The 14622-nt window shown below is 50.3% G+C and overlaps 1 protein-coding gene across 1 annotated transcript in view; it reads right to left on the reverse strand.

Annotated features, from left to right (window-relative positions):
- Nucleotides 1-9736, reverse strand: part of LOC135029485 (uncharacterized) — a 134021-nt gene extending 124285 nt beyond the window's left edge. Inside the window, exons 1-2 of the mRNA XM_063953855.1 lie at nucleotides 9473-9736; nucleotides 162-291 (exon numbers count right to left, since the gene is read on the reverse strand). The gene's annotated coding sequence lies outside the window, so the exon portion shown is untranslated. The remainder of the gene's footprint in view (nucleotides 1-161; nucleotides 292-9472) is intronic.
- Nucleotides 9737-14622: the final 4886 nt, after the last annotated feature.

Here is a 14622-nt window from a genome sequence, read left to right on the forward strand (position 1 = left end):
ATACTGCAAATTATTGTTAATAATAAAGACTCACATTACAGAAAATAAACACTTTTTGATTACTGTATATTTTTCGAGTAACTATTTCTAAATACAATATGTGAGAAAGGATCCACCATACAGACAATTTTCCAACTTGCCACCGATATATTAAATCTTACCTTTATACCAACAAAAGCCAGATCTCTACTGCTCCCCGTTCTAGTCAACTTCACTGCAAGAGTCCCAGAATTTTCACAGACACGGTAATAGGGCTCAGCCAGTCCTAGCATCGACCACCTCAGCTCAAGCCTGCAAATACTCACATCGATTAAACAGTAAAAAAGTAAAATGATCAAAACACATGATTAGAGTCTTGTATGCGGTCTGTGTTTTTACCATACAATCAAGGCCCGGATTTGATTAGAAGCTGCATAGGTAAGGCTAATTCTTTTTTTCTTACTGTATGTGTTGGGAATGTTGTGCGTGCCTTCTGGTGTTGATATTGCAGCGTTATATAGGCACACACCCAAGGATGACTCAACTATGAGCAGCCCTGTTACTTAACTAGTGGTGTTTATTGATAGATAGCAGGTACAGCCGTACTCACTGTTACATGCACACTGGTGATGGAGTGGAGCAGGGTTTCATACAGCTCACCAGCTGGTGAGTGTATGCTGCAAGTGGGTAGTTTGGTCTAGGGGTGGTTAAACAAAATTTCGGATTGAGCTAAAAGAAAAAAAAAAGCGTACCCTCCTACCGCTATCTTCCAATGGAATTTTTCCATGCATTACTGTAGGCAGATTCTGTTTGCCCCTCCACGGGTGTGAGCAGAATCTGTCTACTACTCTTAATTCGCGGAAGCCGCCAGGACCCATTCCGGCAGCTTTTCACAGCTAATTGAATCGGCCTGTAGGATCAGAGGGCTGCAAGGCATAAAATGTCATCATGCAAAAATGCATGTGATGGAAAAAAAACACATTTATAATAATTTTCTATCACAGTGCCTCTGTGGCCTTGGCTGTGAGCGGACTCAGGTCCTGCCCAATACATAGGGAGTCTGTTCAGGCAATTGAAGATCTCCGGAGAGGAGAGAGGGGGTACATTCTTACTTAAGAGAATTTCCTTCATTCATTTTAGAGACCCCTGAAGACTGTAAACATATGAATCACACAATAGAGGTTGATCAATCAATTTATAATCTGATGCAGGTACTTGTAAGGGACGCGTTACCTAGAAGAGCAAGGTGCCAGGGCCGGCTCTAGGCATGTTCGAATAGAGCGGCCGCGCAGGGCGCCACCCTTAATGGGCGCCGCCATATTCCATGCTGGAGCCGGCCCTGTGTGTGCAGCATAGCATTGGCCCGTCCCGCCGTGTGTGCGCTATGCGCGCTGCCGGTGTCTAACGTCAGACACCGGCGCCGCGCAACGTGCATAGCGCACGCAAGTGGCCGCCCGCCCGCACCCGGACCCAGGCTCACTCGCCCGGCCGCCCGCCAGCACTCCCGCACTCGGACAGGCGGACACCAGTACTCCTCCCCATCGCCGCAGGTATTTTGGGGGGGGATCCGCACTGTGGGGGCATTTCTGGCACACAGGGGGCATTTTTGGCTCTGTGGGGGGCATTTATCTGGCACTGTGGGGGCATTTATCTGGCACTGTGGGGGCATTTATCTGGCACTGTGGGGGCATTTATCTGGCACTGTGGGGGCATTTATCTGGCACTGTGGGGGCATTTATCTGGCTCTGTGGGGGCATTTATCTGGCTCTGTGGGGGCATTTATCTGGCTCTGTGGGGGCATATATGGCACTGTGGGGGCATTTATGTATCAGGCACTGTGGGGGCATTTATGCTTCGGGCACCGTGGGGGCATTTATGTATCTGGCACAGTGGGGGCATTTCTTGCACTGTGGGGGCATATCTTGCACTGTGAGGGCATTAATGTATCTGGCACTGTGGTGGCATATCTGCGCTGTGGGGGCATTTATCCATCTGGAACTGTGTGGCCATTTATGTAGCTGGCACTGCTGGGGGGCATGTCACCTGTAGCTGGCACTGCTGGGGGGCATGTCATGTGTAGCTGGCACTGCTAGGGGGCATATCATGTAGTGTTCCCGCTAGGCGTCTGTGGCTGGGCAGTGTGTCTCAGTGCTCTACCTGGCGCAATGTGTCTAATGTGCTCTTATAGGAGGTTCTACCTGGTGCAATGTGTATTAGCTGCACTACTGTGTGGTGTAATGTGAATTGCCACTATAATGTGGCTACGCACCTTCCCCACGAAGTAACTCCCCTAAATTTTTGCTGCGCGCCTTCGGCGCGCACTGTCCATGCTTTAGCGTGTGGAAATGGGAACAACAAGCATTACAATATGTACATCATTTTGCCCACCTAACTTAAAAATGTGCCCTCCCTGTGATCAGCAACCTGCCCTAAAAAGTGAACACAATCATGTGTAGCTGGCACTGCTGGGAGTCATGTCACATGTAGCTGGCACTGCTGGAGGGCATGTCATGTGTAGCTGGCACTGCTGGATGGCATGTCATGTGTAGCTGGCACTGCTGGGGGGTGAGACCACGCCCACTTTTTCAGGAGGCCACGCCCACTTTTCCAGGAGCGCGCGCGCATGGGTGGGGGGGGGGGGGGGCACTTTTAAATTTTCTCGCTCAGGGTGCTAGTAGGCCTGGAGCCGGCCCTGCAAGGTGCTATACTGGAGGCTCTTGCATACCACACAGTATTTGACAATGTCAGATAGGGTCAAAATTGGCCCCACCGCAAGTATGCACAAACCCCGCCCTGATCTACCTGAACTCCACCCTGGTCAAGCCAAACACGCTCCTTTTTTTATAAATACCCTGCACCTTTTGCACGCTACTTAAGGCAGTCCTGCAAATATTGGGAGCATTGGGAGAAAATTAGGGTACCTCCTGGTTAGTTACAGATGTGTCCTCATAAACCTAGCCTCAATATGCCATGCAGGACGAAACACCCGGTTCAAAATTGCTGCACCAAGCGGTGTAGTGGAGAGACTTTTTCTTTAAATTTGCATCTTATTTGCACCACAGATGCAGCGAAACACCACTCAGCCTGTACCAGAGACACCGGGCTGTGACAGGGATTTGTTTTAATACATACCTCCCAACTTTTTTCTCTTTTAACTCTTTCTTCTTAAAAGAGGGAAACACACGTGGCTTTGCTGCGTGCACTCCGGAAAAAGGGGCGTGGCTTCATAGTGATGCTGCTATTGTAAGCCACGCCCCTTTGTTCATCATAGCGCTCTGTGAGCTGCTGGCATGCCCCCTCTCCCTCTGTCACTCATGAATAGAAGCTGTAAAAGCAGAGCAGCAGTGACAGGAGTCCCCCAACTGCCCCCTCCACTGGGGCCTGTGGGTGGGACAGCGGGACTGTCCCACGAAAATCGGGACAGTTAGGAGGTATGTTAATATAAATATGTACAAGGAGCAGATGAAGCACAACAGAACTTGGCGTGAGAAAAAGCAACATTTGAATGTATGAGCCCCATATAGGGACTATTAGGGGCATATGTACTAAGCCTTGGAGAGAGATAAAGAACGAGCCAATCAGCTGGTAACTGCCACGTTACCGGCTGTGTTTCAAAAATTACAGTTAGGAGCTGATTGGTTAGTACTTTATCTCTTTCCACTTTGACTCTCTCCAAGATGCCTATTCATCATCACTAAATGGCTCGTTACACATGTTTCGGCATATTTTATATAACGGGCCATTCATCATTAGGGGTCTGATAGGACCACCTGATACTCATCAAACTCCACATGAACAAATGCCATCTTCAGATGGTGTTTGTTTTCGGAGCCCCGCTCCTTCTTATGGGAAGCAGTTCCGGGTATGCATACAGGGATCCAGTGATCAGTGGCACTGCGCTTGCGTGACCTCAGGTTACATTAGCGCAGGAGCCAGTGACGGGGATGGGTAAGTAACGCTGCTACAGAAGTAGCAGTGTTACAGATTTCGGGGACAGCTGCTTTTTGGACCCCGATAATGAATAGACCCCCAAGGCTTAGTACATATGCCCCTTATTGTTTTAAGTTAGCATTCTTAGCAGGAGTGCCATGGAATGGTGAGTGACTAATCATATATAATTTACAATTATGTGCAAACAAGGGGCCTAATTTAGACCTAATCGCTCCTCTTCAGTTTTGCAGATGTCTGCGATCAGATAGCCGCCACTCATAGAGAGTGAAAATCAGGGCCATAACTACGTGTGTGCCAAGTGGGCTTGGCACACAGCGCAGTTGCCCTGAGGGCGCACGGCCAGCGGCATGTAATGAGTCAAATTGACTCATTACATGCCGCCTCTAAGTCTGCGCCGTGCGCCGCGCTGTGCAGGGAGGAGAGCTACAGCGCCGGGCAGCTGAGAAGGAGGAGGAGGGAGGGGGACTGGAGCCGCAGCAGCGCTATGTCATTGGTAGTAAGCGCCGCTGCAGCATCCCCCTCTCCTTCCGTATTGGCTGCCCGGCGCTGCTGTGGATGCTGGGATGCGGTTCCTCCATCCCAGCATCCACAGCAGCGCCGGGCAGCCTATACGGAAGGAGAGGGGGATGCTGCAGCGGCGCTTACTACCAATGACATAGCGCTGCTGCGGCTCCAGTCCCCCTCCCTCCTCCTCCTTCTCACCTGCCTGCACCGAGAGGGAGATGCCAGCACGAGGAGCCTGTCAGCGGGGAGAAGGTAAGTATATCCCGCTCTCTCTCTCTCTCTCTCTCTCTCTCTCTGGGGGACACCGTCTGCCGCAGTGTGTAAAAAGGGGGCCTGGCTGCCGCAATGTGTAAAAAGGGGGCCTGGCTGCCGCAATGTGTAAAAAGGGGGACTGGCTGCCGCAATGTGTAAAAAGGGAGCCTGGCTGCCGCAATGTGTAAAATGGGGGACTGGCTGCCGCAATGTGTAAAAAGGGGGACTGCCTGCCGCAATGTGTAAAAAGGGGGACTGGCTGCCGCAATGTGTAAAAAGGGGGACTGGCTGCCGCAATGTGTAAAATGGGGGACTGGCTGCCGCAATGTGTAAAATGGGGGACTGGCTGCCGCAATGTGTAAAAAGGGAGCCTGGCTGCCGCAATGTGTAAAAAGGGGGCCTGGCTGCTGCAATGTGTAAAAAGGGGGTCTGGCTGCTGCAATGTGTAAAAAGGGGGCCTGGCTGCCGCAATGGGTAAAACAGGTGGACTGGCTGCCGCAATGTGTAAAAAGGGGGACTGTCTGCTGTAATGTGTAAATAGGGGGACGCTGTCTGCTGTAATGTATAAAAGGGGCTCTACCTGGTGTAGTGGCGCTACTGTGCAGCGTAATTTGAATAATGGAGACTACTGTGCACCGTAGTATGAATTGCTATTATTTTGTGGCCACGCCCCTTCCCCATGAAGCCACGCCCCTATATATTTTTTGCGCGTCTACGGCGCGCACTGCCCCTATCTTGCATGGGGGGGAGGGGGCGCCAATGTCATTTCTTGCACACAGCGCTAAAATGCCTAGTTACGGCACTGGTGAAAACCAACCCCGCGCAACTGTGCGAATGCATGCGTACAGCTGCAAATCCATTCGCAACTCACCATCAAATGATTTTTCCAGTCTGTGCGTAGCCCAGACGATACAAACAGGCTGATCGGGGCTGGAGCTGACGTCACACACCTTCCCAGAAAACGCTTGGGCACGCCTGCGTTTTTCCTGACACTCCCAGAAAACGGCCAGTTACCACCCCCAAACGCCCTCTTCCCGTCAATCACCTTGCGTACGCCTAGCGATCTAAATTTTCACACCATTCTTTTGCAGTTTGGTCTTGCGCCTGCGCATTGCGATCCGTACCCATGCACAGTCGTTCGATAATTGCAGAACAGCGATTAGGTGTGGATTAGGGCCAAGGTTTGTGCATCTTCTTTGTGTATAGAATGGCACATTGGTGGTCATTCCGAGTTGTTCGCTCGCAAGCTGCTTTTAGCAGCTTTGCACACGCTAAGCCGCCGCCTACTGGGAGTGAATCTTAGCTTCTTAAAATTGCGAACGAAAGATTCGCAATATTGCGAAAAGACATCTCTGTGCAGTTTCTGAGTAGCTCGAGACTTACTCTGCCAGTGCGATCAGTTCAGTGCTTGTCGTTCCTGGTTTGACGTCACAAACACACCCAGCGTTCGCCCAGACACTCCTCCGTTTCTCCAGCCACTCCCGCGTTTTTCCCAGAAACGGTAGCGTTTTTTCACACACTCCCATAAAACGGACAGTTTCCGCCCAGAAACACCCACTTCCTGTCAATCACATTACGATCACCAGAACGAAGAAAAAACCTCGTAATGCGGTGAGTAAAAATCCTAACTGCATAGCAAATTTACTTGGCGCAGTGCGAACATTGCGCATACGCAATAAGCGGAAAATCGCTGCGATGCGAAAGAAAATACCGAGCGAACAACTCGGAATGCCCACCATTGTGCTGAAATACTTCTGTGCACTGGGGGAATCTTTTAGGCTGTTAAAAATATGCAAATAGAAGTAGAGAAAAGGAACCTGTATCCTGAAAAAGTATCGCTTGTACTCAGTAGCGGATCTTGCTATGGGCACACAGGATTTTTGCCCCGGGGCGCCGCCTTCCGGAGGGCGCTGCTGCCGTGGCAAGATCCGCTACTGGTGCCCCCCGGAGCTCGGTAGATGTGGTGCTGGGCGGTGCACCGCACTGCATTGTGGGAGCGACACATAGACACTAGGGGTCATAATTGACTTCTAGTGTCTATGCGGTGCTATGGGAGAGACGTCATGACGTCTCTCCCATAGATCAGAGGAGCGGCGCCGGCGGACGGAGAAGGAGGGCAGCAGCGGTCGGGAAGCAGGAGCGGGGATGGTGAGTATTATTATTATTTTTTTTAAAGTGGTGCAACTAGGGGGCACAACTCTACAGGGGGCACAGCGCAACTAGGGGGCACAACTCTACTGGGGACACAACTCTACAGGGGGCATAACTCACCACGCCCCTTCTCCGTGAAGCCACGCCCCTATTTTTTCCGCCCGGGGCGCCCCAAAGTCTAGATCTGGCCCTGCTTGTTGTACTTGCAGAGAAAAAACAAAATACAGTACAAAAACACGTCCATGTATGTGAGTGAATCTCTGCTCATATCGTCCTGTCAGGCAAGCCATGTCAGCGCACCACTATTTGCAGATTAATTGGCCACTGAGCATTAAATAAAATAAAAGCAAAATGTAATCATGAAAAAGCGGCATTTCCGCTGTAACAGGATCAGAGGCGTAACTAGGGTTTTTGGAGCCCAGGGCAAGATCAATAAAAAAAAATACAAAAGGAGAATATGTGCACACGCCACCGGTGTCACTGTATATAAAGATGTCAGGGTGTGTATGTATAGATGTAGGTGCAGTGGTTAAAGTGGAATGTTTGAAGGGGGAAAAGGTTGTGGTCACGCAAAAGGGGTGTGTCCTTCAGTGTAGTAGGACCCCTTATACTATCTAGTACTGGTGCCCCTTTCACATTATAGCACACGGTATGAGCCAAAATTCACATTATAGCACACGGTATGAGCCAAAATTCACGTTACACCACACGGTATGAGCCAAAATTCACGTTACACCACACGGTATGAGCCAAAATTCACGTTACACCACACGGTATGAGCCAAAATTCACGTTACACCACACGGTATGAGCCAAAATTCACATTACACCACACGGTATGAGCCAAAATTCAAATTACACCACACGGTATGAGCCAAAATTCAAATTACACCACACGGTATGAGCCAAAATTCACGTTACACCACACGGTATGAGCCAAAATTCACATTACACCACACGGTATGAGCCAAAATTCACATTACACCACACAGTATGAGCCAAAATTCACATTACGCCACATGGTATGAGTCAAAATTTACATTATGCCAGATGGTATGAGCCAAAATTCACATTACGCCACACGGTATGAGCCAAAATTCACATTATGCCACACGGTATGAGCCAAAATTCACGCTACGCCACACAGTACGAGTCAAAATTTACATTACGCCACACAGTACGAGCCGAAATTCACACTATGCCACACGATATGAGCCGAAATTCACCCTATGCCACACGATACGAGCTGAAATTCACCCTATGCCACACGATACGAGCTGAAATTTATGCTATGCCACACGGTATGCCCCCAGCAGTGCCAGATACACATCATCATGCCCCCAGCAGTGCGATACATGTAATAACCCCAGTAGTGCTCACTGCTGCTGAACTTCTGGGTGCCGCTGCTGCTCCAGTTTGAGGGGAGGAAATTAGAGAAGAGAGCACAGAGCGTACCTGTCCTGAGTCCTGCCCCTCACTGAAGTCCTCTGGCGGCCATCTGAAATATGGCGATGGCTCATGGGCAAACCTAAGCTTGCAGTCTGACAGCCAATCAGGAGCCAATGCTGCCGGCCTGCAAGCTCCGATTGGCTGACGGTCAACACCAAAAGCTGCGCGCAGCAGGGGGAGGAATCGATCTGCATGCTCGGCGGGGGCCAGACATTGCGCACGCCTATGCATAGTATATGTATATAATATTCATATGGACAGAGGTACTGTAAGTTTTAATTTTCAGTGTAAGTACAGTACACACACACAGAGAGCCCTAGTGACAAGTGCACAGTGAGGCAGCAGCCTGCAGTGATCACTAAATAAAGGACACACTGCAGAATGATGCCAGATAGTGCACAACCCCATACCCTGATATCAGACACCTGCCGGCAGCAGCTCAGGACGGGCGGTCGCTGCACTGTACACGCTCCCAGACCCTGCCTCCGGCTGCAGGGCAGCCTGCTCTCTGTGCTCCCGGACTGTCGGACCCTCCGCCGTAAACAAGACGTTCACGCTGCACCCCCGGCACCATACGCTCCACTCCACAGCATGCAGAGGGTGGGAGAATAGAGCCGGTAGTCTCCGGCGATCTTATGCCCCCATCTTTCCCTGGGGAAGGGGAGGGGGAGGCGGGGATGATGGCGCCACTGTCGGGCAGCTATTTTACATGAAGGGGGAGAGCTACTCCACTGAGTGGATGCGGCGGGAGTACTCTGCTGGGATGACACTACAGTGACACTAACCTGGGCCCCCCCTCAGGCGGATCTGCCACAGCGCCCAGGGCATGAGCCCTGCTCGCCCTGCCCTTGTTACGCCACTGATGTTGGTGTATGAATAGGTGTCAGTGTATATATAGGTGTCAGTGTGTGCATGTCGGTGTATGTATAGGTGACAGCGTGTGTATGTGGTGATGTGTTACATCTGTGTGTATGTGTGATATATACGGTACAGTAACAGAGGTGTGTTATACACAATAACAGCCCCCACAGAACATTACAGAGGACATTAGAAGCCCCCTCACAAAGAGCCTCAGAGATCTCTACAGTGCATGACACACACAAACATGATACATACATCACACACAGTACAAGTTACATATAACATACATAATAAATACATGATATATATACATGATATATACATACATGATAAATGCAGGAGGCACACACATGTGATGGACCTGGCAGATGATGCGGCCACTGGCCTCCATGCAGTGCTTCAGGGGCCCCCTCCAGACGTCGGCTTTGAAGTCGGCAACAACCACCCCCAGTTTGGCCAGCCAGAACCGGCCTACAAGTAGCGGGGCTCATTCCCCAGCAGCAGGGCCACCGTGTCCCTGGGGCTGGGGCTGGGGCTGGTCGGGGAGAGCACCGAGGCAGCCTGGGAGCTCACCACCTCCAGCAGCTTGAAAGTCCGAAAGGACGCTGCGGAGCTGCAGTAAGAAGATACATGGGAGAGAGAACGCCCCCCGATCATCCAGCGCTGCAGCCGGGAGGCCCGCACACCACCCCGGCTGAGGCCACCTTCAGCCAGGAGGCTCGCACTGCACCGCACTGCACCCCACACATCCTCCAGCAGCGGCTGCAGCGGTACCCGTGGCCAGGCAGCGCTGTACACTCCCTTCAGCCGGGAGGCCCACACAGTGCCGATGCTCAATAACCATTTGGGGGGTGGGATCCTCATGCGGCTGGGGATATAATGAAAAACGCTTCAGTGGATACGCTGCCCTTGCAGCGCCCCCCTCTCCTGGCTCTGCAATGGTGCCCTGCTCGCACCCCCCTAGTTACGCCACTGCTCGGTAAGGACCATGGGGAGAGACGGGCTCCGCAGGAGACATGGGCACTTTAAGAAAGAATTTAGTTCCTGGTGTGCACTGGCTCCTCCCTCCTCCAGACCTCAGTTTGATTCTGTGCCCAGAGGAGCTGGGTGCTTTTCAGTGAGCTCTCCTGAGTTTGCTGATAGATAGTTTTTTGTTAGGTTTTTTTATTTTCAGGGAGCTCTGCTGGCAACAGACTCCCTGCATCGTGGGACTGAGGGGAGAGAAGCAGCCCTACTCTCTGAAGCTGGTCCTGCTTCTTAGGCTACTGGACAGCTCCAGAGGGATCGGTACGCAGGATCTCACCCTCGCCGTCTGTCCCTGAGCCGCGCCGCCGTCCCCCTCGCAGAGCCGGAAGACTGAAGCCGGGTGAGTATGAGAAGCAAGAAGACTTCACAGGCGGCAGAAGACTTTGTGATCTTCACTGGAGGTAACGCACAGCACTGCAGCTGTGCGCCATTGCTCCACACACCTACACATACTTCGGTCACTGTTAGGGTGCAGGGCGCAGGGGGGGGGGGGGGGGGCGCCCTGGGCAGCATTTGGGACCTCATTCTGGCAAATGAACACATATATACAGCTGGGCACTGTATATGTATGTAGGAGCCCCCGCCAAAGAAATAAAATTTAAGCGGGACAGAAGCCCGCCACTAAGGGGGCGGGGCTTCTCCCTCAGCACTCACCAGCGCCATTTTTTCTCCACAGCACGCTGAGAGGAAGCTCCCCAGGCTCTCCCCTGCTGATACACGGTAGAAGAGTACAAAAAATGGTGAGCTGCTCAATCAGATAGTGATGTCACTCAGGTGCTAAAAAGGAGGGGTAATTCTGTGTAGGAAAAAACAATGGTTCCCTAATGTACACCGAGTGAAAAATATTACTACATCTCCGTATAATCTGACTATTATGTAGTAATATTTTTCACTCGGTGTGCATTAGGGAACCATTGTTTTTTCCTACACAGAATTACCCCTCCCTTTTAGCACCTGAGTGACATCACTATCTGATTGAGCAGCTCACCATTTTTTGTATTGTATTGAGAGGCATGGAAGGGTCAGCATTAGGAGGGATTGCTGACTCTAGACTGCCATAGGAGAAGCTAGGGGTATCTCCAGGTAAGCTTGCTCTCAGATGCTGTAGGAGCCATTACCATGTGGCCTTACACTGGGAATTCAACCCAGACATATTTGTAATTATTTATGGGGTGGGTGTGGGGTGTGGTGGCCCCTGTGTCGGTGTGGCTGGGCTGCTTCAGGTCGGCACACCCTAACACTTTATTAACACTAATGATTTTCCCTATCACTTTGTATATATTTTTGTATTTTCTCTGGCTGGGTCCACAGGATTATCCACAGGATAACATTGGGATATTGTCGAGCGACAGCGAAAATGGCACCAACACGGTCACGAGCTTTCTGGCCTCCCAGGATGCATTGGGGCCTCCACTATATAGTCCCGCCCACTGACTCAGTCAGATCAGTTTTTTGCTTGGTGCGGCAGGAAGCCGCATGGTCACAGGGCTGCTGTGAAAGCAGCCTCAAGTTTTCATTACTTTATTTTTATAGACTATCTGTTTTTGTTTGAGCGACTTCTCTTAACAGCGTCTTAAACGTGTATTAGAAAGAGTCGCTCCAACAACTTCCCACCGGGTCGCAACAACGCTTACCTTCGCGGTACAGTGCTGTCTCGACGGGCGTCTGTGTCGGATGTTCTAGCAGGTCCAGCAGACGTTACCAGGCTGTGGCCGGAGCATGGGGAGACAGTGAGTATATGGACTTCCTCTTACTAGAGGGGTCAGGACACAGCTACGCTGATTTGGTGGAGACTACAAACAGCGTGTTGATGCGCCGAACATCTCGAGTGTGACAGCGTAACGCTCCGGGGATCATAGGCGCCAGGACTAGGTGAGGCCGCGATCCTGGGAGTTTAAGTCAACAGGGGGTTTCAGACGCTCTCCTGGCCGTCCCTCCTCCGAGTTCATGGCCAGTTCCCGCGGGTCTCTCGTTTCATGAACTGAATGACCTCACTTCCGGCTCAGACGCTACCTCGAGGGTACTCGGTCGCAGCTTAGACGCTGCGGTTGTGTACACTGGATATAAACCCGCCCAGACCGAGTCGCAGGCCTTTAGTGTCTGCATGCACGTGGAGTCGCTCAGCGTCCGTGTCCGTTGGTGAGCGTCCGTGTCCGTTATCAGTTACCAAGAGCGGCAGTGTACACCAGTAGCGTCTGAATCCACTCAGCGTCTTTCGAGCGTCTTTGCTTGGATATGGAAGTGTGAGTCTCCCTGTATCCCGCTCCCTGGAGGCAGGGTATACAGTACTAAAAATTCCTTCTACTTCTTAGTGTGCACTGTTAATTTTTAGTACCTATTGCATATGAGACCTGTATATTACTGTGTTTTCTGCATGTTATGTTGAAAAATAACCAGTTAAACAGAAGTACAAATTTCCTACTTATGTATAAGTTATTATGGAGGTTGTATTCTCATATGGCAATGTCTAATGCTTTAACATGTGACTGACTGCTAGTATGTGTGCTGACTTTTCTGTGTAATGTCAGTCCTGTTCTGACCCTCAAATCAGGTGCACTGTGGTCAGATTGATTTCACCTCTATATACTGATTATAGGGTGTGGTTCAGTCACAAAATTGTGTAGTCAATATCAGAAAAAATGTCTGTGAGCGGCAAAAGTGATGAGGAGAATTTGTCAAGCACTCCCATAGCCCTAACATGCTTATCTTGTAAGTCAGGGGTAATTGATATGATTCAATTGGTCACTTATGAGGGTTTGTGTGCAAACTGTTTCGCTTTTCAGCGAAGTAAAAAACAGGAGTTAGTTCAACCTCCAGTAGAGCCACCATGGAATATGTTCGCAAAGACTCTGTCTTCAATAGCGGACAGGCTCCAGTAGCACCACCTCAGGGGTTAGGTTACACTATGAACCCATACATGCTGCTCCCTTCCTATGGTTTGGTTCCAGTAGCCTCTACAAGCAACCAAGGGGTAGGTAAGACTAAGACAGATACGTCTGTATGGCAGACTACACAAGAGGATACATCGGATGATGATGCGGAAACAATAGATTCCACTCTGTATGATGATCAGTCGCAGAGCTTTAGTTCAGATGATGTAGCTGAACTCATTAATGCAGTAAAGGCTGTGCTTTCTCTGGAAGAACCAGCCAAGACAGCGTTAAAAGCAAAAGCACCTGTATTCAAACGAACAAAGTCAGTGAAAGCTGAATTTCCAGCGTCAGAGGAGTTGACGGAAATGATGGATGAGTCTTGGGCAGCGCCCGGTAAAAAGTATAAGATTCCTAGGAGATGGGATTCTTATTATCCATTTCCTGCTGGAGATTGTTCGAAGAGAGAAGTTCCTCCAAAAGTAGATGCACATGTTCTGCGACTCGTGCACAAATCTGCTTTGCCACTGTCATCTACCTCTTTGAATGATGTCACAGACAGGAGGGTAGAGAGCCTATTGAAAAATATTTTTTCTCTTGTGGGTGCAGTGGTAAGACCTGCTATGGCTTCGGCCTGGGTAGCAAAGGCAATGGGCGAATGGATAGAGGAACTAGAGAATGACATCCCCTCTCCTACTAGGGAGCAAGAGGATCGTCTTTGCCGTTTAAGACAATCTGCCCAGTATTTAGAAGAAGCAGCCATTGATGTAGGCACTGTTGCTTCTAAAGCTTCAGCCCTGGCAGTAGTCGCTCGCAGAGCAGTCTGGCTACGGACCTGGAAGGCAGATGCGAAGTCCAAGAAGGAATTGGAAGCATTGCCTTTCATGGGTAATATATTATTTGGAAAACCTTTATCGGATATCCTAGAGTCAGAGGCTGAATCGAAGAAGGTCAGATTTCCGGCTACCTACAACCCTAAGTCCAAGGGTTTAAAATTTTGCTCATTTCGCTGGCAAAGCAAAGCGAAAGGTAAAGAGGAGCCTAAACAACCCCAGTTTAAATCCAGGGGTAAGAAGCAGTGGGCTAGCAAAAAGCCAGCTTCCAAACCTGAAAAAAAGCCCTCAGCCTGAAGAGACGGGCCTCCGCCTGGAGGATTCCAAGGTTGGGGGCCGACTCCTGCAATTTGCACACACATGGCAACAGTCAACAACAGATGCCTGGGTGCAGAAGGTAGTATCTCAGGGGTATGGGTTCCCATTCAGGAGGCAGCCTCCTCAAAGATTTTTTTGCACCAGCCCGTCTCGTATAGAGTCGAAGGCCAATGCCCTGCAAGAAGCAGTCCAAAAATTACTGCAGTCAGGTGTGATTGTCCCAGTACCTCCATCACAAAAGGGACAGGGGTATTACTCCAATCTGTTTCTAATCCAGAAACCAAATGGGTCATATCGACCAATTCTAAATCTGAAGATGTTAAACAATTACATATGGATCCCGAAGTTCCACATGGAGACGTTACGCTCCATAATGTTGGCTATGGAACCGGGAGACTATATGGTATCTCTGGATGTGCGGGATGCTTA

Source organism: Pseudophryne corroboree, unplaced genomic scaffold, assembly GCF_028390025.1.
Source record: "Pseudophryne corroboree isolate aPseCor3 unplaced genomic scaffold, aPseCor3.hap2 scaffold_488, whole genome shotgun sequence".
In the NCBI taxonomy this organism is placed as follows: domain Eukaryota; kingdom Metazoa; phylum Chordata; class Amphibia; order Anura; family Myobatrachidae; genus Pseudophryne; species Pseudophryne corroboree.